Source organism: Macaca mulatta, chromosome 15 (genome assembly GCF_049350105.2).
Source record: "Macaca mulatta isolate MMU2019108-1 chromosome 15, T2T-MMU8v2.0, whole genome shotgun sequence".
Taxonomy (NCBI): domain Eukaryota; kingdom Metazoa; phylum Chordata; class Mammalia; order Primates; family Cercopithecidae; genus Macaca; species Macaca mulatta.
Genome location: NC_133420.1, coordinates 58003351 through 58015317, shown reverse-complemented (window position 1 = coordinate 58015317; position 11967 = coordinate 58003351). Strand labels below are relative to the sequence as shown.

Below are 11967 nucleotides of genomic sequence, written 5' to 3'. Positions count from 1 at the left end.
AATAATGTCTAAAGATCTTTAAGATAATTCAGCATAACAAAAATAAAAATTGACAAGTGAACCTAATTAAAGAGCACAACAAAAGAAACTATCAACAGAGTAAACAGACAATCTATAGAATAGGAGAAAATATTACCAAGCTATGCATTTGACAAAGATCTAATATCCAGAATCTAGAGGGAATTTAAATAATTCAGCCAGGCACCGTATCTCATGCCTGTTATCTCAGCACTTTGTGAGGCTGAGTGGGTGGATCATTGAGCCCAGGAATCTGAGACCTTCCTGGGCAACATGGTGAAATCTCACCTCTACCAAAAAAAAAAAAAAAAAAAAAAATTCAAAAATTAGCTGAGGGCCAGGCACGGTGGCTCAAGCTTGTAATCCCAGCACTTGGGGAGGTCGAGGCAGGCGGATCACCTGAGGGCAGGGGTTCAAAACCAGCCTGACCAACATGGTGAAACCCTGTCTCTACTAAAAACACAAAAAAATTAGCTGGGCATGGTGGTGCACACCTATAGTCCCAGCTACTTGGGAGGTTAAGGCGGGACAATCACTTGAACCTGGGAGGTGGAGGTTGCCAGGAATTCAAGACCAGCTTGGGCAGCATAGCAAGACCCCATCTTTGCAAAAAAAAAAAATTAGCTGAGCATAGTGGTATACGCCTGTAGTCCTAGCTCCTTGGGAGGTGGAGGCAGGAGTATCACTTGAGCCCAGGAGTTTGAGGCTACAGTGAGCTATGACTGTACCACTGCACTCCAGCCTAAGTGAAAGACTCAGACTCTGTCTCTAAAAAATAATGAACAAACAAATACATCAATGAATAAATTCAATTTACCTTCAGTCTTAAAATCCTAAAGTCTTAAAATCCTGTCTTCAGCTTTACAGTCCTTTCTTTTTAACTGTCATATCCCTACTTGAAACCAGTATATGTTGTTTTTGTACTTTAAAAAAAAAAGGAACCTTATTTCCCTTATTTACAATTTGTAATTGGTCCCTCCATCACCACCACCGCTTACACACATGTAAATTCAACCTCACAATGTGATCATCTCCATTAATTATCCAATTGTACAAAACCAGAATTAGGAATAAAAACATTTCCTTTTGAATACTCAGATAAAATATCGATTATGTTGTGAGATAGAAGATTTTCTCAGAACTGCCAAGGTTTTATAAAAAGATCATATTTCTAATTTATGAACCTTAATAGCTTTTTTATTTTACTATCACCAAAGCTAAATTTTATATTTTGATTCTATTTTTAGTGTGGACCTCAGAGAACAGAAAGCCCAAATGCTCTCATTTGTCATCACTGTATGTAGGAAAGGACAAATAAAAACTTCTAGCAAAATATATTTTTAAGTTTAGTAAATATATAATATATATACTATATGTATTATATTTACTATATATACACTATATTGTATATATTTACTAAACTTAAAAAATATATAACTATGTATTATATATGTATATACTATATATAGTATACATATATTTACTATGTATTTAGTATATATATGCACTAAATATATATAGCAAATATATAGTATATATACACTATGTACTACATATAAATATATATATTTACTGAAGTTTTTTTTTTTTTTTTGAGATGGAGTTTTTTGCTCTTGTTGCCTAGGCTGGAGTGCAGTGGCATGATCTTCGCTCACCACAACCTCTGCCTCTTGAGTTCAATCTATTCTCCTGCCTCAGCCTCCCGAGTAGCTGGGATTACAGGCATATGCCACCACACCTGGCTAATTTTGTATTTTTAGTAGAGGCGGGGTTTCTCCATGTCAGTCAAGCTGGTCTGAAACTCCCAAACTCACGTGATCTGCCCACCCCAGCTTCCCAAAGTGCTGGGATTACAGGTGTGAGCCACCGTGCCCAGCCTATATTTACTAAACTTAAAAATATATAACATATGCTATATATAATATATAATATGTAATATGTATATTATATACATATATAGCATAACATATTTATATACCATATATTAGTACATTATATATAATATATAATATTAATAGATGTTATATATTAATATTATGTATTGTTATTATTAATATAATATATATAAATTAATATGTATAATTTATATATAATATATTAATATTATATAATATCATATATTATATATTATATATAATGCGCTAAATATATGGTATATAAATATATTATGCTATAGATAGTATAAATAGTACATATATTTCATATATAAATATATTTATACTATATAGTGTAATATATATTTTACTATAAGTAGTAAATATACAATTTAGTATATATTTACCATATATATACACATAAACATAAATACTTATACAGACATTCACACACTCACAAGTACATGCACATTTATATCAGTTGTGATCTAAAGCCAGAAAAAAAATTTCAAACAGGGAATTTCAAAAATTCCCTGGCCCACCAAACTATCCTTGAAAAACCCTAGCTTCTGAATTTTTGGGGAGACTGATTGGAGTGATAATAAACTCTGGTCCCCATTCAACTAGCTCTGTGTCAATTAAACTTTTTCTCTGTTGCAATTCCCCTGGCTTGATAAATCAGCTCTTTCCGGGCAGTGGGCAAAATGAACCCATGAGGTGGTTACAGATTAATGGGTTAATAGATTAACAGGCTTTATAGGAAGAAGAAGAGAGACCTGGGCTAGCATGTTAACACACTCAGCCCCCTCCCCATATAATACCTTGCCTTGCCTCAGGACTCTTCAGAGGGTCTCCACCAGTAAGAAGGCTTTCACCAGATGTTTCCCTTCCTGCTTGGACTTCCCAGCCTCCAGACCTGTAAGAAATACACTTCATTTCTTATAGATTACCCACTTTCAGGTATTTTGTTATAAGCAACAGAAAATGGACTAAGGCAAGCAGTAAACCAGATGTTTAAAGTTTAGAGAAGACATAAGAGTACTGTTATCCTACTCTATGCAACAGCTGTTCTTCAGTTATCCTTTCTCCTTTGGAATCATCCATGACTCAGGATGGAAATACACACCTAAGCATCCAAAGCTCTGAAAAATAACCAGGAAATTTAGGAAGAGCAAAGGGCACAAGTGCCAAATTAATAAAATAAAATTATCTATTTAGGGCAATTATTTTCATTTATACAGTAGCGTGAAGTAACTAGATTATATAAAATAGATAAATAATATAGTTAAAATATATACTCTCTATAAGTAAAAGCTTTACCTGAAGAGGTAGTATGTAATGAACGAAAGTGTCTCAGAGGCTTTTGAACCAGAGCAACTCCACCTTAATTAGGAGCTGGGTAAAATGAGATTGAAACCTACTGGGTTCCATTCCCAGATGGTTAAGGCATTCTAAGTCACAGGATGAGATAGGAGGTCAGCACAAAATACAGGTCATAAAGACCTTGCTGATAAAACCGTTGCAGTAAAGAAGTCAGCCCAAACCCACCAAAACCAAGATGGCGACAAGACTGACCTCTGGTCATCCTCACTGCTACACTCCCACCAGCACTATGACAGTTTACAAATGCCATGGCAATGTCAGGAAGTTACCCTATATGGTCTAAAAAGGAGAGGCATGAATAATCGACCCCTAGTTTAGCATAGCATCAAGAAAAAAACTGTTAAAATGGGCGATCAGCAGCTCTCGGGGCTGCTCTATTTATGGAGTAGCCATTCTTTTATTCCTTTACTTTCTTAATAAACTTGCTTTCACTTTACTGTATGGACTCACCCTGAATTCTTTCTTGCGTGAAATCCAAGTACCCTCTGGTGAGGTCTGGATTGGTACCGCTTTCCCGTAACAAAAGCAGTACTAATGGAAGGCTACCAGATAAAATTCCCTGAATCACAGTTTGAAAGTTGTGTGATCTTGGGCAAATTATTTCATATTTCTGTACTTTCGTTTTCTCATTTATAAAATTTGGGTGATACTAATGCCTATTTTATTGGGTCCTGGTGAGGATGACAGGGGAGAGAAAAAGAGAGAGAATTATTAGGCACAGCCTCTGTCATGTAATGTGACACCAAATGGTAGCAAGGAGGAAGAGTAACAGGAACTCTGATAATCTTATATTTTGCTTACATTTTATAGTTAGGACTATAAAATGGTATGTACACTTTTGACAGCTGTTCTTCAGTTTCTAATCAACTGGATCCAGCAATCCACTTCTAGGCATTTACCCAAGATAAATAAAAAATTAAATGTACAAGTTCTGTTCAGAAGTATTCATAGCATCTTTGTTCATAACCAGAAACAACCCAAATGTTCATCAACAGGAAAACTAATCAACAAATTGTGGTATGTTCACACAATGGAATACTACTCAGCAATATAAAAGAATGAACAACTGAAACACACAATGTGGAAAAATATCACAGACATGATTTTGATCAAAAGAAGTGAGATACTAAAGAATACATACTGTATGTTTCCATTTATATGAATTTAAAGAATGTGCAAAACTAATTTTTTTTTCTTCTTTTTTTTTGAGATGGAATCTCACACTGTCATCCGGGCTGGAGTGCAGTGGCACAATCTCGGCTCACTGCTACCCCTGCCTCCTGGGGTCAAGCGATTCTCCTGCCTCAGCCTCCCAAGTAGCTGGGACTACAGGCATGCATCACCACACCTGGCTAATTTTTTGTATTTATAATAGAGACAGGGTTTCGCTGTGTTGGCCAGGCTGGTCTCAAACTCCTGACCTCAGGTGATCCACCCACCTCGGCCTCCCAAAGTGCTGAGATTACAGGCATGAGCCACCATGCCCGGCCCATCTCATTTACGGTTAAATTTACTTATTTGGTGTTTATTGATCATTTAGTTTATGCCAACAATTTTTACATATACTTTGCTACATGCACTTTCATATATTCTTATAATGATTCTATGATTTAGGCATTATTATTACACAGCAATATATGATACATGGCTAAGAGAGTTTCAGTATCTTAACCAAGACCACACAACTAGTAAGTGATGTTGCTTCGTTTGGGGTCTTTTCACTTACAGTGCTATCTTGTCCTTACTGCAGACTGAGTTTGCAAATCAATCTCATAACTAGAACAAATAATGTTAATTGGAGTTTATTATTATTATGTACTTAAGCAAACTTTTTAACATAATTTTAGATTTGTGACCTACACAACTGTGAGAGAATAAATGAGTATTGCTTTGAGCCACTATGTTTGTGGTATCTTGTTACACCAGCAATAGGAAAATAATACAGGTATCTTGCTCTTTTCCAAACTAGGCACCAGCCACTGCCAAAGCATTTTCCATAAAGGATGCTATGGGCACCCCCAAATATGTAATACTATACGATGCCCACATTAGATGTTAAATATGCTTTTCAAAAATAAAAGTAATGTTTTACTGAAGGATAGATAGGTGACTAGGAGTAGAAAGCCATTCAAGCAACTGAAGCTACAGGAAGTTTGTTTTGAGGATAAAGAGGGAAATCTCATGGACCACCAAGCACAGATAATGAACTTAGCCACTTCATTTACAGAAAAGGTTTCACACACAGCTTCAAGCAGGAACCAAATGAGAATAAATATAAAAATAGATAATACCAACAAACTAGTTAAAATTAAATGCTCCATTTCCCCACACACACACTGCACATTCATGGGTTATTTGATAACATCTTCTAAACATCTGGTTATGTAAAAGCTATGCCATTTAGGATTTTAAATGTAAAACTTTTTACTTGGAAGAGGAAGACAAGGTGAGTGAGGTTGCCATTGAGGAAGAAAAAAAGGAAGAGGATGAAAAAAGTGAAGAAGATTCATCAGACCACGACGAAAATGAAGATGAGTTTAGTGATGAAGAAGACTTACTAAATAGCACAAAGGCTAAACTTCTGAAGTTGACAAGCGGCAGCATAGACCCTGGTCTGAGTATCAAGCAGTTGGGTGGTTTGTATATTCATTTCAATGCAGATAAACTACAGTCTAACAAGAAAACCCTAACACAGATCAAGGAGAAAAAGAAAAATGAGCTTCTGCAGAAAGCCGTCATTACACCTGATTTTGAAAAACACTACTGTGTTCCATCATATAGTGAATCAAAGTATCAACTTCAGAAAAAACGTAGAAAAGAAGGACAAAAAACAGCAGGGGATGGCTGGTTTGGTATGAAAGCTCCAGAAATGACAAATGAACTGAAAAATGATCTCAAAGCACTGAAGATGAGAGCCAGCATGGACCCGAAAAGGTTTTACAAGAAAAATGATAGAGATGGCTTCCCCAAGTACTTCCAAATTGGAACCATTGTTGACAATCCAGCTGATTTCTACCATTCACGAATTCCCAAGAAGCAGAGGAAAAGAACTATTACGGAAGAACTGCTGGATGATTCTGAGTTCAGAAGATACAACCGCAGGAAGTACTCAGAGATCATGGCTGAAAAAGCAGCAAATGCAGCAGGAAAAAAGTTCCGAAAGAAGAAGATATTTCGCAATTAAGATTTACCAAGCAAACTGCAACATTTTACATCACCCCTTTATTTACTTATTAAAGACGTTTTGAAAAGAAAAAAAATGAAAAAAGAAAACAGAAATATCTAGAGCGGCCACACTTGGGGGAAACAGGGAAAAGGGGTACAGAGAAGTACTTTTTGTTTTTGTTTTTGTTTTTTGAGGTAAAGTGTCACTGTTTCCTGGCTGGAGAGCAGTGGCGTGATCTCGGTTCACAGCAGCCTCTGCCTCCTGGGTTCAAGTGATTCTGCTACCTCAGCCTCCCGAGTAGCTGGGATTACAGGTGGGTGCCACCACACACAGCTAATTTTTAATTTTTAGTAGAGATGGGGTTTCACCATGTTGGCCAGGCTGGTCTCAAACTCCTGACCTCAGGTGATCCACCTGCCTCTGCCTCCCAAATTGCTGGGATTACAGGCGTGAGCCACCATGCCCAGTGCAGAGTAGTACTTTGAATGAAAGGAAAATTCACAGGTCTTTATGATGACATGGGTATAGGGGTGAGAGACAATGAGGAATTACATATGATTCCCAGAATTCTAGCTCCTCTATAAGCTTCAAGAGGATAAATGCAGAATCTTTCTTTCTGTTTCCATTGTATCTACAGTGTTCAGCACACAGCTGATGCTCAAGAAAACTGTTAGTTATTCAGTTATAGAAACCACTGAATTTTGTTCTTTTTTAACAGGGAAATGACATGGTCAGATTGGGGAATCAGGTAGCTAGCCTGTCAGCAGCGTGGAGGATGAACAAGGCCCAGAGAGTATGGCAGATACTGAGAGCTGTCTATCAAAATCCAGCCTCCTTTCCTTCCTGAGCATATAGCTAACTGACATTTCCCAGCATCCTCTTAAGTTAGGTGTGGCCACGTGAGCATGTTCTAGCCAACGGAATGTGAGATGGAAGTGATGGAAGTGATGTACACCACTTCCACACCAGCACCTTAAGACCAGGCTGACCCTTTTCCTGCTTTCCTTTTCCACCAACTGAATTCTGGCCATGGTGACCCTCCCTCAATCATGCAAATGAGACGAATGTCCTTGCAAATGGCAAAGGCCCAGGATGGAAGGAGTTTGCATCTGTGAATCACTACATGGAGAAAAGCCACCTGCTGACCTAGAAACTTACTCTGGAATGAGATGAGAAATTAATTTATTGTTCTTTAAGATGCTGAATTTTGGAGGTTTATTTTTTCTATCAACATAGCCACCCTTATTAATATGGGGTGGGAGTCAGAGAGTGACACTAGAAATGGGACTATTAATAAACCAGGTAAGAGATGATGAATACTGGCCAGGCACAGTGGCTCACGCCTGTGATCTCAGCACTTTGGGAGGTCGAGGTGGCTGGATCACTTGAGGTCAGGAGTTGGAGACCAGCCTGACCAATATGGTGAAACCCTGTTTCTACTGAAAATATAAAAGATCAGTCAGGCGTGGTTGCCTGTGCCTGTAGTCCCAGCTCCTTGGGAGGCTGAGGCAGGAGAATCGCTTGAACCCAGGAGGCGGAGGTTGCAGTGAGCCAAGATTGCGCCATTGCATTCCAGCCTGGGTGACAGAGTGAGACTCCGTCTCAAAAAAAAAAAAGAAAGACGATGAATACCTGTGATGGGATTGGTGGGGGTAGGTGAAGAAAAGATACGAACAAATTTATAAAATACACTTAACGTGACTGCTTTACCTTCAAATTTCTTAAAATCTTGACACTGCTGTAACTTACTACATGATTTTCTGCAAGGAGACTTTATTCCCACCAGTCAACTAAAACTTTTCTTTCCAAATTTATTAGAGGCCTAAAAGCAGCAAATCCAATCTGGCCTTTTCTCAGTCTTTATAGTTTTCTCCTCTCTACAGCATATGACACTGTTGATCACCCCACCCACCCTATGGCTGACCAATGGTGTGGCTCATCCTTGTGGAGGAGAACAGATGCCAATTAATTTGACATGACCATATCCAACCCAGAAAGTGGGTGGGAGGTAGGAAGGCAAATGAGCATATCTCTCTTCCTATTTCAGATATGAATAGGTTATTTCTTCTGATGGAAGAAAAAAAAACATGCAGAACTTTCTGTAAGTGAAGGAGTGGACTGTGGAGAATAAGCAGGATTGTCCAATAAATGACCTGAGAACACTTTCTGTGTTGCCTGCCTATGAACAGTTGGTTCCCTGTCCCCCAGGTGGAAAGGTCTATGTCTGAACTCAACTTCCCAAGAGACCTGGTGGTTGAGCTGCTAATGTTTTCCTGAATCTGCATGAACAGGTGGTGTCTAACCTCACACTTGCAAATGCTAAAGCCTAGATGGTTTACTTCTCACCTTCTAGGTCACTGTCACATCCATTTGTGAAAATGGAGAGGACTGGTGGAGCAGGGTCTGACTGCTGGAGCACCGCCCAGCTGCTGAAACGGCCTGCTGCAACCTGAAATCAGTTTTATGTAACAGATACAGAAACAACCTACTTGACTCTAGACTCCTTTTACCCACTGCTATCACTCACCAATCAGAACCTGTCAGCTCCTCAAAACTTTATTAGTGCCTATGAATTTTCTTTCAAAGTAATACATAACGTTTCTCCTTTTTTAAAACCTCCAACCTTCCCTTCGTTCTTCAGACATACCCAAAACCACCATGCCTGTGTTTATGGCCTGAATTGCAATTCTTGTGTCCCAAATAAAACATTTTAAAATTAGTCTATTTTATTTGACTTTGACAGTTTCATGCAGTTTATTGAATACTGTGCTGACAGTTTTCTGAGCACATTTAAAGTAGGCTAGGTTAAGCTATAATGTTTGGTATGTTAGGTATATTAAACATATTTTCAACTTATGATGTTTTCAATTTACAATTAGTTTATTGGGATGTAACCGAATCGTAAGTCAAGGAGCATCTGTAGTTTGAAATAGTAAGATTACATTATGAAGAAAGGTTTAAATCCCTGATCTGCCTGCAACTTGTCTGAGGCTTGGTTGAGACAATTGCCTGTACCTATTACACCGTAGTTCACTTTCCGACCCTTCGTAGGCGTTAAATTGTGTCCCCTTTAGGCTCAAGTGATCCCCCACCTTGGCATCCCAAAGTGCTGGTATTACAGGTGTGAGTCACCACACCTTGCCCCCAAAATATTTTAAAAATACATTATACAACTAGATTTTTCTGTGACTGTTTTCTGAACCCACACCCACCCCCAGTACAAGACACTTATCTATTACCTTTTTTTAGTTGTATATATTTAAGGTGTATCATGTAATTTTGAGACACATATACATAGTGAAATGAATACTACAATCAAGCAAATTAACATATTCATCATCTCACATGGTTACCTTTTATGTGTATGGTTCTATAAACTCTCACTTGAAATTTATTTAATTATTTCACCACAGGATTCTTGTAGAAAGTTAATGAGTAGAAGGCCAGGCGTGGTGCTCATGTCTGTAATCCCAGCACATTGGGCGGCCAAGGTGGGCAGATCACCTGAGGTCAGGAGTTTCAGACCAGTCTGGCCAACGTGGTGAAACCCCATCTCTACCCCCAAAAAAGAAAAAAACTACAAAAATTAGCCAGGCGTGTTGGTGCACACCTGTAGTCCCAGCTAGTGGGGAGGCTGAGGTGGGAGGATTGCTTGAGCCTGGGAGGCAGAGGTTGCAGTGAGCTTAGATTGCCCCACTGCACTCCAGTCTGGGTGACAGAGTGAGACTCTTTCTCAAAGAAAAAAAGAAAGAAAGTTAATGAGTAGGAATATTGCCTTCCTATGGAATTTGTGTGCCAATGAGGTATCATCTAGGGTAGGCTAATGCAAATGTAGCCTATTTTTTGTTACAGTTAAATATTCACCACAATGGACTTTTTTTTTTTTTTTTTTTTGAGACATGGTCTCACTCTGTTGCCCAGGCTGGAGTGCAGTGGTGCCATCTCGGCTCACTGCAAGCTTCACCTCCCAGGTTCACGACATTCTCCTGCCTCAGCCTCCCGAGTAGGTGGGACTACAGGCGCCCGCTACCATGCCTGGCTAATTTTTTTGGTATTTTTAGTAGAGATGGGGTTTCACCGTGTTAGCCAGGATGGTCTCGATCTCCTGACCTTGTGATCTGCCCCCTCAGCCTCCCAAAGTGCTGGGATTACAGGCGTGAGCCACCACGCCCGGCCCATAATGGAATTTTAAACGTAGCTTGAAAAAAAGCACTGCTAAATGTAAACCATTCATGCAATACCTCATTCTTCCACCTCAGACTGATAACAGCTGCATTAGCACGTCTAAGACAGCGGCAGTTCAAATTCTTTCTGGTTTCTCTTAGGAACCATACAATTTAATTTTTCACTTAGAAACTCCATTAACCCAACTTTGTTACCGTTATTTCAAGTGGCTTGCACACTGTACAAACATGTCCACAAAATAAACAGAGTATATCTATCCTTAAATTACATGCTTTTGCTATTCACAAAGCAATCATACCGATACCAGGTATGAAGCCATTTAAAAAATACTTTTTGATGAGTAGATGTTGTTCAACTTGTGTCAGACATAGTGAAATAAGTAAATCAACATTGGAAATGACTTTCAAAGGTGAAAAGAACTTCCATTAAAAAGTTATTTCTTCTAATCAATATTTCCAAGAGTTTCAACCTCTAATTTTAAATCTCTTTTAGTTTGATTTCCTCTTTTACTGTCTTCCCTAAGGTTATTAGCATTCGTAATTGCCAGAAGGAATTAAGCACCCCAAATCTTAACCTGATGAATCACAGATAATAAGGTCAATCACCAGCCTTATTAACTATTCACTTAGAAGTTTAAGTAGTTGTATTTCATCACCTAAAAGTTGTAATTCTACAGTACAAAGGACTTTTTCTTAAATTAACATGAATAACCAGTTATATGATGATAAATAAACTTTTAAAATAAGGAATAATCACTCACTGGCCAAGACTACTATTTTGAAATCATTAAATGAAAATAATAAAAGCCTACAGTCATCAAATAATTAATATGTACCAGGCACTTTTCTACCTTTACAAAAATCAACTTACTTCATTCTCATAAAAATTCTATAGTGAACCTTTATACTGCTATTGTAGTTTTATAGACCTGGAATTTGAGATTAAGTAACTTGTTCAAGGTCATATAATTTGTAAATGGAGGAGCCAGAATTCCATCCCAGGCCATTTAACTTTGAGCCTGTGGCCTGGGATGGAATTTTGTTCTTAACCACTACAGTATAGTGCCTTTGAAATGTCATATCCACACTCGTTTTGAAATTGAGTTACTGAGGAATTTATCACCTTGTGTTTGGCACCAAAAATATGCCTGAAATGTTAAGAAAATAGAAGGGTTTTTGCAACAGCAAAATTACAATGAAATTATCCTCCACCCCACCTCCTCCTGCACACCTCTATCTCCTGCCTGAAGCAAGTATCTCATGTCAACCAGCACTCTTGCACACTGAGCCCAGGCTGGGTCTCAGAATCCTTCTCAGCACAACATATAATAGTCAACAGTTG

At 38.3% G+C, this 11967-nt stretch overlaps 1 pseudogene across 1 annotated transcript; it reads left to right on the top strand.

The window, feature by feature from the left end:
- The first annotated feature begins 4256 nt into the window (after positions 1-4256).
- LOC717331 (deoxynucleotidyltransferase terminal-interacting protein 2 pseudogene) lies at positions 4257-6815 on the top strand (annotated as a pseudogene). The gene is made up of 2 exons (XR_013404969.1): positions 4257-4292; positions 5680-6815. The product of XR_013404969.1 is annotated as a deoxynucleotidyltransferase terminal-interacting protein 2 pseudogene (transcript).
- Positions 6816-11967: the final 5152 nt, after the last annotated feature.